A 17061-nucleotide genomic window follows, 5' to 3' on the forward strand; every position below is an offset into this window, starting at 1 on the left:
CCTGGTAGGGAGGCTCTGCGCCACTGTCCACAAGCCCTGCCCACTGTCCCTCTGCCACCACAGTCCCTAAACTAGCAATCTTGACATGCTGTCTGATAATAGAGAATATCTGCAATCGGTGCTAACTCCCCAAATCGAGAAAATCCCTGATAGACTGCAGTCACTCCCAGGGACCCAGAGCCACAGTAATCACACAAACTGCACACCTTCCCGCACCCTCCGACTCACTCCCTCATTAGCTCCCTAAGGGCAGGAGAAGAAGCTGGCCTAGACATCACGAGGTGATAGCCTTAGCGCCACTGGCAAAGAAGCCTGAGAAAAGTAGACGGAAAGTTGGTTTTTTTTTTTAAGCAATGAAGTATTTTTTTTTCTTTAAGCTTTTAAGTTCAGACACCAAATCTTATTCTATCTATAAACTTAATAATTTTTTTCCCACAACTCACACACACACACTGTATTTTATTTTTACAAGAGATAAATAAACTGACACCAAGCATTGTAAATGGATGACCGCAACAAAGATTGCAATTACCAAACACGAAACACACTCATACTATGTCATAATATTGACATTCAGTCCAGGAATCCTCCACTGTAACAGCTCCTTTACTTTGCAGTGAAAATTGATTTGTATATTTTTTGCCTCTGAGTAGAGGAAAGTTGAACCAGAAGAAAAAGGAAAACAGGACCTCTAAGCTCCAGGGGCAGCTCTGGGCCTTCCCTGTCCACATTCCAGCATTCGGGGACAGGTTGGGCCAGTGAGGAGAGCACCGGGGAGGGAAATGCCAGGGAAGGAGACTCCAGACACAAGAGCCCAGGAGGGCCTTTGTCCAAAGGTCACCTGGCTTCTGGACAGCCTCAGGGACAGGTGTTATTTCCTAGGTCAGGGCAGAGTGGAGAAGCCCTGGGGTCCTCACAAACCAGGGTGGGAAAAGAAAAGGGTGTCAGCTCTCAAGTAGCCCCCTTCTTTCAGACCAGAAACACACACACACACACACACACAAACAAAACACCACCAAACATCTGATACTAATTTACACAGGGGTGTTAGAGGCCAAAGTGTTAGTCCCTCCCAGGGACGTTTGCATTTAAAAAGCAGAGTCTGAGGAGAGGGGTGCTCAACCTAAGGGAATCTGGAAGTGGTAAAGGAAATTTCTAGTGGCACTGGGAGAAACGACCCATTAAAAGGTAGGGGAGGGCTTCTCTGGTGGCGCAGTGGTTGAGAGTCCGCCTGCCGAGGCAGGGGACGTGGGTTCGTGCCCCGGTCCGGGAAGATCCCACATGCCGCGGAGCAGCTGGGCCCATGAGCCATGGCCGCTGAGCCTGCGCGTCCGGAGCCCGTGTTCCACAACGGGAGAGGCCACAACAGTGAGAGGCCCGCGTACTGCAAAAAAAAAAAAAAAAAAAAAAAAAAAAAAGGTAGGGGAGGTGAATCTCTGGCATAGGCCTTGCCTGTCCATGGCCTCCCCTGGTCCCAGTTCCTGAGCCCCAGGAATCTCTTGCCCCTCTCCAGGACACAAGTCCCCCCAAGCGCTACCCACCAGGCAGCTTGTCCCTTTAAGTCACTGACCACCCCCCATACTTGGCCTTGGCTGCTGTTAGCCTGGCCTCACCCAGCAGCCATGAAGTTCCACTCCACTCTTCCTGGTAGCAGCCCGGAAGGATGTCCTGCTCCGGGTCAGCCAAGGACACTGAACCCTGGGGGAGACCACGGATTCTCTCTTACCAAGGTCAAAGGAGAAACCCCACTCAGGATGCAGGGCCCTAAGAGGGAACTGAGAAATGAGATCCTCTTTGAGATGGCCTCAGTGTCCAGAATCCCCAAACCTCAGGGAAAGGGATACTGAGATGGGGGGACTGGGAAGCAGGCAGTGACCCTGACAGTGCTAGATCACTGGGGATCCCAGCTAGGGCTCCCCTCAACCTGGTCACTCCCTAGACCTGTCATAGTGGTAGTTCCTGGTCTAGACTCCCCAGTCTAGACTCCCCTGGTCTAGACTCCCCAGTCCTGTTGCCCGTCCCGCCTGACTCTTAGGGCCTGAAAAGCCGTGGGTGCAGCTGGAGGCACTTTGCCCTTCCTCCTGCTTTCTCTCTCCTCTTTCCACCCCAACTCAAGATCCTCAGAAACCTTCCCTGGTCAACCCTTTCAAACTGTCCTTTCTTCTTTTACTCTCTCAGTGTCTCCCAAACACTCTGATGCTGCGTGGGTGACATGACTGATTAAAATGGGGGTGCCGGTGTCTGGGGCACAAGAGCAACACATTCGCCTTGGCTGGTGTTAAAACAACTGTTCTGCATCTCTGCACATGGAGGGGTTAAGAAGATTTATTTTCTAAATAGGAAGTGACCTAGCGGATGGGGGAGTAGACGAGGGGTCGTGTCAGTTTCTGTGTTGCCCTGTATACGCCCTAATGCCTTTCTCCCATTTCCTATGTCCCACTCGCACGGGAAGGTCCCAAGGGAGACAGAGCCCAACTCTATACCCAGCATGGGGACACTCAGCAGAAGAGTGGACTAGCTGCCCACCTGGCTCAGTGTAGCACGCTCACATCCCACCAGCCCCACCTTCATGGGGCCCTTGCCCATGTGACCCTCAGTCGGGGTCTACCAGGGTAGCAATAGTCAGAGGCCATTCTCAGCAGGGATGAGCTGCATGCCTGCAGCTGGATGAGAGTAGCCAGAATGTGACTGAATGTGCAGGCATAACGGAACTAACCATCCTTAGCTACCTTGCTGAAATACCACTGCAATGTATGGAAACTCCATTACAAAGTCTGTCAAATTAGTACTACACGGATATGTCCACTGTCGTGCCTGGAGTCAGGGTATCACACTTTGTTTTGGTGAAAAGAAAGAGAAGGTGGGTTGGCGGGGGGTGGGGGGTGGGGGGGCGTTCAGAGAGGAAGGCTAAGTGAATATGAGCATCACAGAAAGAGGAGGAAGGAAACAGACCTCCCCCACCCACCCCAGCACTTTGTGCCAGGTATTGTCTTGTTTAATCCTCATGACAATCCTTAACGGTGCATATTATTATCCTTATTTTATGAAAACAGAAAAGGAATTGAGTAATTTGCCCAAGGTCACACAAGTAGTAAAAGATACTGAGTCAAACTGTTGTAAATCATCTACACTTCAATAAGCAAATAAATAACATTTAAAATTAGAATAAATAAATAAAAGTTAAACTGAATCTTGTTTGAGGCCAAAATTGTTTGAGGTCTTTTTCCCGTCCTGCCACGGAGACCCAGGCATACTGCATTTCATCAAATTTTCAAGCTGATATTGGTGACTATTCTGGTACACCCCCAAGCTCTCCCCAAACACCAACACACTGTGTCACTGTCTCAAGCCACTGAAAACAACAAGCAAATAAATAAATAAGCAATCAAGCAAACAAACCCTAAACACCAGACCCACAGTTTTGCAGATAAGAGAACCAAAGACCGCGGGGGAAAAATGACTTGCCTGAAGTCACACAGGTAGTCAGTGGCAGAAGTGGAACGGGAAGCAGGTCTCAGACCCCCACTCAAGTGCTCTTTCCAGACTGAACCACAACCAATCTTGTCCGTTCCCAAAATCCTCCAGGGAAGAAAGTCCCTCAGCCTTTCTGTTCTAACCTCTCTCAAATTGGTCCGTTCCTTTCCAAGATTCTGATTACTTTCATTAAGTGAAATAACCTATCGAAAGCACATCTTAAGCACCAAAAAATTATTATTCCTTTCTGTTACCTGACCATTAGAATAGCGTTCTAGCTAGCCTCTCTGCCTCCCCTGCCGACTCCTTGAGGTATCTGCACTCCGGTGCCAGGGAATCCTGCAGCACAGCTCTGATCATGTCATTCTTCCAATGAAAAACTTTGTCTCTCCCCTTCCTTATCAGGTACTCAAGACCTCCCACACTGAGTCCCAGCCCAGTCCCCTGCATGCCCCCCAAAATGCTGATGGTTATTAACCATTCTTCAGGGCCCCATGTTTTCCCACAAAACTTCACTCATGCTAGTGCCCTCTACAAATACCTGCTCTTACATTAGAGCCTTCTTCCATCTCCTACGACTGAAAGTGACTTTGCTCTCTTTCAGACATCTGTAACATTTTTAATGCATCCCACTGCATTTATATTGTTTTGTATTACCCCACTGGTGATTAGAATGAAAACAACCTATCCATGTAGGTACTTTATAGTTACAAAGCACTGTATAGGTATAAGTCCATCAATTTTAAGAAAAAAATTACCTCCTATTTATCTTTGTCTTCCTCACGATGCTCAATACAATGTTTTACACATGGCACAGAGCTGTTAAATACTGTGTTCTGAGGGTGGTCTGACCAACCCAGAGAAGGGTTATCACTTCCCCGTTGTAGCATCAGAGATTCTGAAGCTGAATGAGGAAGGCAAAATTGTCATTGGTTTTTCCAGGTCGATACTCCATAGCATTTATTAGATTCTCAGAATTTAGAGACTCCCCAAATATTAAGCACTCCAGTCCTAGCTTCTATACTTTTATGAAATGCTGCCCAAGATTACACCAACTCTTGGGGCAGCCACAGGACAAGTGACTCATACTGAGCTTATAGAATTACCGTACTACGTAAAGAAACTCATCCGTTCACTTGCATTTTTGGAGTACAATGTGGGTACCTCAAGGTCAGGGGCCATACTGAACTCAAGTTTGTATCCCTAGGGTTTAGCACAAACCTGCTATTGGAAGATGATAAAATAATTGTGGCCACCACCATTTACTGAGTCCTTCCCATGTACCATGCACTGTTCCAGGTAGTTCATTTTGTCTGTCCTCTTCACTGCGGTGCACTGAGGAGAGCGTCAGGTTCATCATGTACATTCAATGCATAACGGGTGATGGATGGATGAATAAAAGGTAAGATGCAAACTCCTTCAATGCCTCTGGCCAAATTAAACTACTTTCCCTCCACCTCTTTCACCACTCGCTTCATCCCCCATCCCACCCCAATGCCTACTCATTGTTCAGATCTCAGCTAACATTTCACTTCTTCCAGGAGGTCTGACCACCCTAAATGCCCCGCTTACAAGTTCTCAAAGCACCCCATACTACCCCACCCCCTACACCCAGCCTACTCACTTGTCTATGTTCCCAACCCAGCAATGTGTTCTGGAAGGCTGTGTGTCCTAGTCACTGAAAGCACCTGAAGTCATAAGTAAGCACTCAAAAGACATCTGTTGAATGAACGGATGAGCTCTTTTCAAACATTATCTGACAGACTTTCATTACTCTTGTGATCATTTCTTCCACAGACGACTTTAAGAAGAACACTTGCTGCTGTCACCTGGCTCTTGGGGAAGTCCCATCTCATGCAGAACTTGGGCCTCGTTGACATTTTTTCCTCACAGGTCCCTCCAGTGTAGCACAGAAGGGACACAGGTTCTAGAGGTATCCTGACCTACACTCCAACTTTGGCTCTTCTTTCATTAGTTGTATAATCTTAGCCATGTTTCTTAATCTTGGTTTGAATCCAAACCTAAGCTTAACCTCAGTTCTCCCATCTGCAAATGGGGATGAGACAATTTCATTATCACCCATTTCCTCCAAGGATTGCGGGGGGCGGTGTGGAATTAAGATAAAATTTCAAAAGCTATGGGTAGACAGACACTCAGTGCTGGTGGCTATTCTTCTTTATCACATGCTCTTGCCTGTCTCAGTAGTTGAACTTTTCCTCAAGTGGCTCCTTTTTGCCTTCCTTGTTGGGACCATCTACAACAGCATAATCAAAATTGTACTTCAGAGAATTGCCAACCCTTTGGAACCACTCTATCTTTCAAAGTCTCTTGTCAGGGAACTGTATCCATATTTTCTCTTAATAGAAAGGAAGGAAGGAAGGAAGGAAGGAAGGAAGGAAGGGAGGGAGGGAGGGAGGGAGGGAGGGAGGGAGGGAAGAAGAAATCTGCCTTCTTGAATTCTAAAGTGAAAATCTGACATCCTGGTTATAATATTTTGGGGAAAATATAGTTGCCTTCTCCTAGGTTCCCATAATATCCAATTTGCAAAAAATCTCTCCATTTTGGGTCAGAATTAAATGCGCTGTAATAGTGCTCCTAGTACTTTAACTTCTTTTACCCTTTGGAAGACACAACAGCATGGCAAGTCAGGAATGTGACAGACACTCTGCTTTCAGAAAAGTGGGGCTCTCAGAGATGTTTCAACAGTGGCAGGGCTCCATCATTACTCCTCTCTGGGTTCTAGGTTAATTTGGACCTGAGACGGGAAGAGCTCATATCTATTTCTTCGCCCTAGCAAAGCAAACTGTACTATTTCCTCAGAATGGAATCTCCTTGGCTCTCTAGTCTTTTCCCCTCACTCTGTGCCTTCTGGTTTGCTATCAAGGGTACCAAGTAGACTAAGATAGAAAGAGAGAAAAAACTTGGCAGGAGAGGTTGCCTCCATGCAAGCTTATTCCTGGTGGGCCTGGGGAACATGTGTGAACAGCTCTCATGCCTGGCACCCACCTCCACTGTGGGGAGGATACAGAAAGAGAAGCTAACCTGTAAGACAGGATCCACGGACCAGAGACTTAGAAGGAGGCACAAAGCATCATGGAAAGAACTGCCAAGGAGAAAAGAAACCACTGCCCAGGAGATTAGTCTTGCAGTGACTAGGGATGGCTAGGGTTAAGAGAGAAAGGTCCAGGAGGAAGGGAGTTGAACAATGTTTTCGAGAAAGAAGAGTGGCAGGTGTGAAAGTTAAGGAGGAAGGAAAAGAGTTTCCAAAGAGGCAAATGATTTTTGGCTTCTCTCTGAAACACTATGAAGCCTCTGCTCGGTAAGACTACACCTACTACAGGAAGTTCTCAAGAAGAGGAAGGATGAATTGCTGAAGATCCCTTGTCATAGACTCTGTATTCTGCCTTAGGGCTATTGGGAGCCCCTCTCCTCTTCCTTCTCCATATCTCAAGAGCCTCTGCCCCAACACGGGTGTCCTGTGTCCTTAATCTCTTTAACAAAATCAAGATTTGAGGACAGTGAATTCCATCACCTTGAGAGAAGAGAATTTCCCAACAATGATAGGGTCAACTGATAGGCCACTGATAGGTACATTCTAAAGTGCCAAAGGATAGGTCCTTTTATTAGTAGTAAAGTGATCTGTGGGGCAAGTAATCATGTGACCTTGGGAGAGTCATTTCTTTGCAGGAAAATGACTTTCCAATTCTAAAGCTATATGTGATCATAGGAAATGCAAGAATTAAGGAGGTACTATGCTGGACCTGCTATGCTGGGTGGAGGAAATTTGTCCTCCAGGGCCTCTGTTATCTAAGGTATGTCCCAGTCTGGTGACATTTCACAAGCATTCAAATCAAGGGATCCCGTATGAATGAATTCTGTAACTCTGCTTCCCCTCTTTGTTCTCCCAAGACCCAATATCTCCCTGAGAGTGGCACCCAGGTTGTGAGCACAGGGTCTGGAGTGGGATTGCCTGCTTTGAATCTCTTCTCTGTCATTTACTAGCTGGCTGACATCAGTGTCAGCTATTATATTATTTGCCAACTCAGTACTACCCTGTCTATAGACAGTAGCCAACCTTTGGGGGTGTATGTCTCCCCCTGATTTCCTACAAATATCATTAAGCAGATTTCCCTTCTCTCCCAGTTCCCATTCTACCAACCCTTTAAAGAGAAATACCCAAAGAATAGTTACCTTGGCCTTGTCACATCACTCTTCCCTTAGTCAGAAAAGAAAGGTTCCGGAACATTCTCTAGTTCATATCCCTTTCCTCCCACCCCTCCCCCCATCCCCACCAACTCTCCCTCCCTCATTATTGAGACTAAACTCATGATGAATAACCTACATTTGTATAGTACTCTGCAGTTTTCAGAGTGCTTTTGCATACATGATTTTATTCAGTTCATGGTAAGCAGTGTATTTCATCCTTAAAACAATCCTATGAGCCAAGGGTATATTTTTCACCATTTTACAGATATGCAAACTGAGTCTTAGGTTCACAAGTTGTCCATGCTCACACAGCTAGGAAGCCAGGCCTCCTGACGCTGAACCCATCCACTGTTTTCTCTACTATTTCGCATTATCATGTCCAAGTTCACATCCTGGGAACAGGAGGGGCCCGAAGTTTATGGCCAGTTACAAACCCCTAAAGGGAACAGAGATCCCTCATTTTTATTCCTGCTGGCTAGCAGGGCTGTCCAGGCTGAATGACCATACACATGAGATGCCTCAAAGGGCCAGGCCTAGGTGGGGTGGGGCCACCACAGAGAGACCAAAGGCCCACAAGGGTGTGGGGTATCTGCTAGAGCACCACTACATCATGGCCAAGGACACAGGTATTCCAGGACAATCCCAAAGGAGAGCCCCAGGGAAAAGCCTGAGGACCCAGATAAACTGAACCTTCCTCACCCCAGCACACCCTGTGGGCCTCCCTCACCAATGCTTCCAGGGAGAGGGAAATGGACAAGCTCCCTTCTGGCCAGGGCTGAGAGTCTGATCAGATTCAGACACACACACCCATGCACACTCAGCAGTAAATTCAGAGCCATGGAAATCAAACCTTGGCTCACCCAAAGGCCAAAGGAGAAGCAGCCACAGCTTCAGTCCAGGGTTCCGGCTCAGAGCCACCATCTCCTCAGATGCTGGCGGCCAGGCAGAGCTATAAACTGTGCCTCGACTTAATTTTTCCATGGACACAACCCCAGATGGGACCGCCAGGCTCTGAAGAAGCTTCAGTTCTGAAGCATCATAACCTCTCTGTTCTGGGATCCAAAGCTAGAACTGGGGAGGGAGGAGTATTTGGGGATCAGGTTTGCCACGCCCTGGACCATTTCTCTTCCAATATCTTTCCAAGGCCTAGTGCAGCAATACAGTAAGTTTTCATTCAGCGGCAGATACAGGGTTGGAATTCAGTGCAAATTACTTACATCTGCTTGGCCACAACCCAGAGAGTCAGGTAGTTTAGAGAGAGAAGGAGGGGCATGTTGGCCCACTTCTGGGATCCTGGGTAGTTGTGTGCTAAGGAATCTGGGCCATGCTGGGTCCAGCCTGCACAGGGTACAAAATTCTCCAACACAATTGAGAAAAAACATCAGGGCAGCCGAGACGATAGAGATTCCACCCCAGGCACGACTGGTGGGACTGGGGCGGGGAAGCCACAAAGACCCCACAAGGGGTTGGAGATGGAGAGAAAGGTTGGCCTGAAGGGGTACGAGCAATGGCAGATTCTTCACACACGCCCCTCAGCCAACTAGGGTGTGTGCACTAACCTCATACATTTGGTAACCTCTTCCCACAAACCAGGAACCTGCCAAGCCCCTGGGCTTCCCACCCCACCCCACCCCATCCCAGCTTGGCAGCCTCCCTTGGGCTTCCTGCTGCTGCGATTGCTCCCCAACATCAAAGCCACCGATGTCGGAGCTGAAAACGAGAGACAAGTACAGGCCAGGAGAGCAGCGCCTCCCCCAAGGCTCCGGAACTCAGGCCTGGGGGCCCCTCTCCCTCTCCCAAGCTTTCTCCTTTTGCTGCAGTATCCTTATAAGGGAGAAGCCAATTCTACTATCCATCTGGCTAAAAAAAATGTATATATTTCCCAGGCTAGATGCTGACTTTCCACCCACTCTAAGAGAAAGCACCCCACCACCACCCTCACTCCAGGGCAGTTTTTGCTTTTTATTTCTCATTTTAAACAAACAAACAAATACCAAAACCACTGGCTGGTTCAGGTCGCCTTGCAGCAGCTGGGAGCCAGGAAGTGTGTTTAGAAGAAAAGGGGTGGGGAAGAGTGTGCCCTGGGTCCGAGACGCCCCGAAACCTCTGGAGCGGGCAGGCAGTGGGGGCTGGCAACCTGCTCGGCGCCAGGACTGGAGCTCCGTTCCCACCGCGTCTGCGTCCCGCCACCGGGAACCTTCGGTTCCTTCCATTGTTGCCCCTCGGCTGTTGCCATGTTGGAGGGAGAGCCCCTGACCTCCGCTCGCTCCACTCTGCGGGAAATCTGCAGACCCCGGGCCGGTGCTCCCGGATGGGTGCGCGTCTTACCTGTGCTCACTGCGGGTTTCCTGCAAAACCCGACGTGTCGTGTGCTCGGCGACCTGGGCTGCTGGCTCCACGGCTCCGGGCGGCTCCGGCACCCACGCGAGGCGGCCGCTCCCCCTCCGGGCTGCACGCGGCGGGCGCCGGCCCCAGGGTTCCCGGGGCGGCAAAGAGGCAGGAGAGGTCGCGAGGACCAGCTCGCAGCGGCGGGGGGGCGGGGGCGGGGAGTCCTCTAGGCCGAGAGCGTGAGCGAGCCCGCAGAGTCAGGCAACCCCAGGTGAGACAATAGCGGGAGCAGCGGGCGAGAGGGGAGAAGCCATCTCCCGGAGACCTGGCGCACTGCACGGCGACGTGAGACTCGGCCAGACCCGGCGCGGACAGGCAGCCGCCAGCCGCGGCTCCAGCCCGCAGCGCCCACTGCGCCGCGAGCGGGAGGATGGGGCGGGTCCTGGAACCCTGACCTCCCTCCCTTCCCCTCCCCTCCCGTCCCTTCCCCTCCCCTCCCGTCCCTTCCCCTCCCCTCCCGTCCCTTCCCCTCCCCTCCCCTCTCCTCTCCTCTCCTCTCCTCCTCTCCCTCCCTCCCTCCTTCCTCCCTCCTCTTCCAGTACGTGGGGGAAGAGAAAAGCGCTGGCGTCAAGTTGTGCTTCGGGAATCCAAGAGCCAAGATTTCCACTTCCCACTCGCGTGAGGGTTTTTGCAGATGGTCGTTACTTTTCCCTGCTGGGACCCCTTTGCTCTGTGTCAGATGAATGCCAAATCATTCTACTGGAAATGACAGAGTTTTGAGGTCCATTTATCGGTTTGCGGAATTTCCCCCCATCATTAAGATAGAGATGCCGGAAAGAACCCCTACCTTGAGGATGGAGGTGGCGGTGGGGGGAAGCTGTCTCGGCGCTTTGCACATTCAAACTCATTCGTTTTTCTATTCGCCCTAGTGGGTCTTCTGACCCGAGCCCCAGAAAATAGCAATCTACAACCTGAGCGGGGAGCGGCGGTAGTAGGTCCTTCAACCCAACTATCGCAGGGGAAAAAAATCTTTCATAGTGTGGTATATTTAAAATTTTGACTCAGTACCTTTGTTTGAGCAGTGGTCTCTAGAAGAATTTTCCTAAGGGCTCCACCCAAAGAAACAAATAATTGGCCAGATCCTCATTTGCATTTGGTTTGCATAATAACTATGATCTCTGATCTCAAAGTACATTTTCCTCAAAACTTGAATCTTGTTCTCCCCCAGGGCCCTCCTTCTTTCTTTCTTGACAGACTATGATCAACACCTGGTTCTCAGCCTCCCTCCCCTGCAGTCCCCTTCAGGTATCTAAGGCTCAAGACTCCCAGCCTCTGATCAGATACCCAGGACTCTGCAGCCAGGGTTCCCAGGGAAACATCTGCAAACCTGCCCCTTCTACAGCTTCTCTGCAAAGCTGCCCCTAGTAGCTTTTAAATATTTGTTAAAAGCTATTATTCCAGCCCGTTTTGGGTTCACTGGTGTTTTGTGGGATTTTCTTTTTTAAGGGTGTTGGAAAGGCCTTTTAAAAAAGATCAGGGGCCTTTTAAAATTTCCTCACTAATATGAGACTTCAACAACCCCAACACAAGTCTTAGATTCATAGACTTATAGAATTGGAAGAGACTCCAGAGCTCAAAGGAGGATAAATATTTGTTGGGAAGGGAATTTGAAGAACCAGAGGAAGTCCTATGTAGGCGAAGAAAGCAAAATAAAAAGTGACTTCATTATTCAGAAGAATCTCTTGGGATAGATATTGTTCTGTTCTCATATAAGGTGAAATCTGGGCAAATGCAAAGGACCCTTAATTGCAGGCAACCTTGAATGAGACAATGGGAGGAGAAGCTCATGAAAGGAGATGTGACAGAGGCTCCTGTTTTCTTTTCTACCCACTGTGCCGTGACCTTGGGTAGTCCAATTCACCCTCTGAGCATCAATAGTTCCATCAGCTTCGCTTACCACTCAGGGCTGTTGTGAAGATCAAAGGAGAGAACGTAATGGACCATTCTGATGACCGCAGGCAGCATGCTCTACATGTAGCATGATGTCTACATGATGCTATTCCTGATCCTCAAGAGCCACAGGGGATAAAAACATGCATTCATTCACTCACTCATTCACTGCTTGATCACAACACAAATATTTGTGACAGCTTACTGCGTGCCTGTCATCAGGCTAAGCTCAGAAGCCTAAGAGAACAGAGTAGCATAGAGCCACCAGTGCTCCAAATTTGCTGGAGTGAAGAGTCTTCAGGGAAGAGCTAACAGGAAACAGGCCTGCCTGGGTCACTGGGGGATCATATTAAAGGCTTTATAAAGCATTTTGGTAGGGAGAAAATTTTGTGTTATAAGAGCAACCAGGGCATATCAAAAAGTTTAGGTTTGCCCTGTAGGCCACAGAGAACCCAGGGTGTAGACTGGGAGTGATGTGATCAGTGACGTGCATATTACACAGGAGGACTTGGAAGACACACTGCATGTCTTTCTTCCTTTTGCCCCTGTAGATCCACTCTTGGCCCTCTGGCTTCCTAGAAGGGGTGGGCCAGTGGAGAGCCACCGCAGGAGAGTGGGAGGAGGGAGGTCAAAGAGGTCTGGATATTTCTTCCTCAGGATCCTTCTCTTTGGGTTCACTGTGGGCTGGCTGCCACCCTCAACCAAAGATCACAGCTTCCCTCCAGGTGCTTCCCCCTCCCTCTCAGCCCCTCTCCCTCCCTCTTCCTTTTCCTCTTCTCTCTTTAATTTACATAATCACTTACTCCCTTCCTTTGACTTTCAATCCAGGGAGTGGAAACTCCTTTTCCTGCTGGTCCCTGGGTACTGCACACTGTTCCTTGTGGTTGTGCTATACCCTGCCAGCCCTTTGTAAATTGTTTCTTCAAATTGGAGTATGCCATTGGCATCCTGCTAGGTTAGGAGTACTGGCTTGGAGCTCGACAGGGAGGCCCTGTCTACATTCAGAGTGCAAGATCAGAGAATCTCAAAGCTGGGGCAGGGGGGGGTGAGAAGGAAAGGACAGATACAAGAGAGAGTCAGGAAGTCAAAAATCAATACTATTTGATAATGTATTGAACGTAGGGATCATCAGAGAGGGGGAGGAATGTAGAATTACTCCCCACTTAATGCCTTAGGAATTGGTGGTAGGACTGTAGTAAGACAGGGCCCAGGTGTGGGGCGAGCAACCATGACTTTAATTTGGACATGTTGGATCTGCAGTGTCTCTAGAATGTTTAGGTGGGGATGTCTAGCTGACTTTGGATTTATGAAACTAAATTGAAAGTAAAGGTGTGGACAAGTGATATCAATTTTGGACTCTTCAGTTCATAGATGATCCATAAAGTTATGGGCGTATATGAGATCACCCAGGTGGGCATATAGGAGAAGGAAGAGGCCTGCAAAAGAGATCATCAAGAAGAAATAGCCAGGTTGATAGCAGGAAGAAATGAGACCTCAGAGTGTCAGAAAGGAGGATAGAAGAAAGTGTCAGGAAAGAGGGATGGGGACACAAGTGCAGCAGAGACATCTAGGAGGGCAGAGCTGAAAAGGCCCTTTGGAATGACAAGGAAGTCAGTGTCTGAGCTCTCGGTGCTGTGCGAGATTCTTGAGTTGCTACCCTTGCTGTGTTCTCAGAGAGGACGGTAGTGGAAGAGAGCTTGGAAAGCCCACCAGAAACCCAGGCTGCTCTCAGTTTGGAGTTATTAGGCCAAAAACACAAAAGGAGACTTTTCAGAACAACTCCTCTGTACCACGCATCTTCCCAGTACCTTGTAATGGTCTCAAACTTCAAAGACTGTATACAGTGATGGTGAACTACTGGGTCTCTGAATAGGCAGTTACATTAGGCATTGGTTTGGGGACCCCTTTCTTCCTCCCTTTCCCAGCTCTGATACAGAGGTGATGGCGATATTCAAAGACCGTTGAGTCTGATGAGTAGGAGAGCAAAGAGCGTCGCTTTAAAAATTAGTGGGAGAAATTTAGCTTGCGCGGGGTGCGGGGTGGGGGGCGTGGTTCCGCAAATATAGAATCTGTGAGTTTAGACTGCCCCCTGGTGGGAGAATTAAGTTCGGTAGTCAATGTGAATGAGAAGCTTGATGAAGCACTCCGGGAAGATTTCATGCTAAAAAGGAACAAGGTAGCACTACTTGGTGGCGTTTTGTAGTGCAACATAGCAAAAGCAGATTCAGTTCATGCTACCTCAGGTTGGCCTTTACAATGTTAACAAGTCAAATTTCAATTAGACTTTCAAACTTTGCCGTTGCCTATATGATAAAATTATTCTCTTTCGCCTGAAATAAACCCGTCAGCTGTCTCTAACCCCTCACTCCCTCTCTACCTCCCTCCATTCCAGCCAGATTAATTTATTCACCATTCCCTAAACACAATTTTCATTCATTTTCCTTCCAGACTTATTGTTTTCCTTCCCACTGTGTCTAGCTCACTGCTGTGGAAATAGGTACTCAATAAGCAATTCATGAGTTAATCTCAGTGTATTTAAACAAATGCTTTATTATCCTGGAGGAAAGGGAATATGATGTAACAAAGCCATTGGGCAGGAAAAAAGAAAACAACTTTATTTCTGCCCCTTTAGGACGCTGGACACACACCATTTCCCTTTCTTAAAAAAAAGTTAGGTATAATACATTTCCACATCTGATTCAAACAAACGGAGCAAAAAGTTTTTCTGTATCTAACACATGAGGGCTCAAGAAATGTCTGAATAAATGTCTGTCTGGCTCATTACAATTTCCTCTGCATACCTCTGACAGTTACTTGTTGAAACTCAACTCCGATCCTGAAAACTTAAGGACCCCTGTCCTCATTTTATACCTACTGCCTTTCTGTCCATTCTCATCTCCTGCCACTTTCTGCACTTGAATTCTTATTACTGCATTTATTACTTTGTTAAAATTAATTGCTTAAATGTCTGCCTTCTTGCCTAGACTGTGAACAGGATCCGTGTCCTATATATCTCTGACTCTAGAGCCAGCACAGAACCTAAGCCATAATAGATGATCAATAAATGTTTGTTCAATTAAATTGTTCTTTCCTGTTGCATTTTGAGTCTATTCCTTCTAATCTTATTCACAGTGGGAAAAGTAACAGAGTAGTAAAATTTTAGATTTAGATTTTAGATTTACAGTTCATCTAATCAATCTCCCTCATTTTATAGATGTGGAAACCCAGACCTGTTTAGGATCACACAGTTTGTTAGTCTTTGTTCTAAAAGAATCAGACAATTGTAGGAAACAAACTCCTACAACTGAGGCTGGGCAATTTTGTTCATTGTGTTCAGAAGCCTCAAGTTCCCAGAAACAAAAATGAATTCCCTTATCAGTCTTGAAATTTCATAGTCCTGTGTTCCACACCCTATGCGTCAGGGTTGATGAAGTTGATTTTAGGAAAAACTAGGCTATCTGGAGATTTTTATTCTTAATACTCCATGTTGCTGGTACACATGTACATGTTCCACTGGTACACACTTATACTTCTTTAGGAGGATTCACCTTGTGAGTCTGACCTGAAAACTGCAACTTGTTGGGAAGAGGGAGAAAGGCAAAAATTGAATCAAAATCTAAATTAAAGGTCTAAACTCTCTTTCTCTCAATCTAAATTCACACCCACCTTTCCACAGTCACTTCTGCTTTCCTATATTAGCTCCTCTATTCATGAATCAAATGTATCTTTCCTTCTTTTGTGCTGAGGAATGCTTGTTTAACAGCTACATCATCTAGTGAAGGGAAATATATTGTTCATTAACAATATGGGAAAAATACTGTAATCTGGTTCAGTAGAATATAACTAAAATTAAGAAGTCCTATCAGGGAAGTAATATATGGCAGACAGAAGAATTGTAATAAAAAGAGGTTGCAGCTGTCTGAATTTTTAATGTTCGTCTTGGTTGCCCATCTCTGTAATTTAGTACCGCTTGGTTTTAGAGAGCTTAGTAAATATTGGAAATTTACAAAACACGAACTATGAAAGAACTTGAAGAAAACATGTATTAAGTAAATGGAGAAAAATATAGAAAAGTGAATGTTTTTCTTCATCTTGCTGAAAAAAATACTTTAATACTAATTAAAACCTAAATTTAATCTATGTGAGAAGAAATTTATGAGAATACTATCAAGTAAAAAGAAGAGAGGGCATTTCAAGAAGGCGCCCGGATAGCTCAGTCGGTAGAGCATCAGACTTTTAATCTGAGGGTCCAGGGTTCAAGTCCCTGTTCGGGCGTTTCTTTGTTTTCTTGTCCCTTTCTTAGCTTACTACAAATACGAAAATCTCAATGCCACAGCGTACTTCTACCTTAAATAGAATTAATTTCATTTTTCACTGGTTTCAGAGTATGCTAAATAAACATATTCTCAGAGAAGAAAAAGAAGCGACTACCCCAAATCACTCAATTTCTTGGCGAGTATGGAGGGTTTGCATGGTAGTTTCCCAGCGGGAAGGATTTTTTTTTCCTTCACGTTTCTAGTACTTGAGAAAAACAAAAAAACAAAAAACGAAAAGGACGATAAAACAGAAACGCCCGAACAGGGACTTGAACCCTGGACCCTCAGATTAAAAGTCTGATGCTCTACCGACTGAGCTATCCGGGCTCTCGTGAGAAAAATATTCGTGCTACACTATCTTACTTAAGAAGGAAGAACCTTGTGTAATCGATTCCTTCCGCCGGCATTTTGTGAAACTGTTTTAAACCCAATAAAGCTCTGTATTCATACGCCAAGAAAAACAAGAAGGCGTAAATCATGCACCTTTCAACAGCCTTACCAGTTAACTCAAAATTGCGAGACACTTACGTGCCCAATAACCATTATTAGGTAGACTTCTTTGATTTGTAACCTCTCTAACAGGTCCAGGATTAACAGAACGGCGAGGTATGTCACTTTTGAAGACTTGTAGTGACACCAGATCTGTTATGCTATTGATAATAGGGTGGATATCAGTTCTAAAACCTACCCGACAATAACAACAAAAAATGAATCTCTCTAAGAGAGAATAGAGATGTGCTGTTCTGAAGCTATTGCATTGAACTGTGTAGTATAAAGTGGGAGAAAG

At 46.8% G+C, this 17061-nt stretch overlaps 1 protein-coding gene and 2 non-coding genes across 10 annotated transcripts in view; 1 reads left to right on the forward strand and 2 right to left on the reverse strand.

Annotated features, from left to right (window-relative positions):
- The window catches only part of PIK3C2B (phosphatidylinositol-4-phosphate 3-kinase catalytic subunit type 2 beta), a 61651-nt gene extending 51208 nt beyond the window's left edge, over nucleotides 1-10443 (reverse strand). For 4 of the 8 annotated variants that reach the window (XM_073802064.1, XM_073802058.1, XM_073802057.1 and 1 more), the window contains exon 1: nucleotides 10009-10440. The gene's annotated coding sequence lies outside the window, so the exon portion shown is untranslated. Of the gene's footprint in view, nucleotides 1-10008 lie in introns of all 8 variants that reach the window. The other 4 variants (XM_033852318.2, XM_073802061.1, XR_012330655.1 and 1 more) reach the window with 3 other exon arrangements.
- A 5717-nt stretch (nucleotides 10444-16160) lies between these two features.
- TRNAK-UUU (transfer RNA lysine (anticodon UUU)) lies at nucleotides 16161-16233 on the forward strand. The gene has a single exon. It is a non-coding gene; the product is annotated as a tRNA-Lys (tRNA).
- Nucleotides 16234-16528: 295 nt separating this feature from the next.
- Nucleotides 16529-16601, reverse strand: TRNAK-UUU (transfer RNA lysine (anticodon UUU)). Its single transcript has one exon. It is a non-coding gene; the product is annotated as a tRNA-Lys (tRNA).
- Between the last annotated feature and the right edge of the window lie 460 nt (nucleotides 16602-17061).

Source organism: Tursiops truncatus, chromosome 1 (genome assembly GCF_011762595.2).
Source record: "Tursiops truncatus isolate mTurTru1 chromosome 1, mTurTru1.mat.Y, whole genome shotgun sequence".
Classification (NCBI taxonomy): domain Eukaryota; kingdom Metazoa; phylum Chordata; class Mammalia; order Artiodactyla; family Delphinidae; genus Tursiops; species Tursiops truncatus.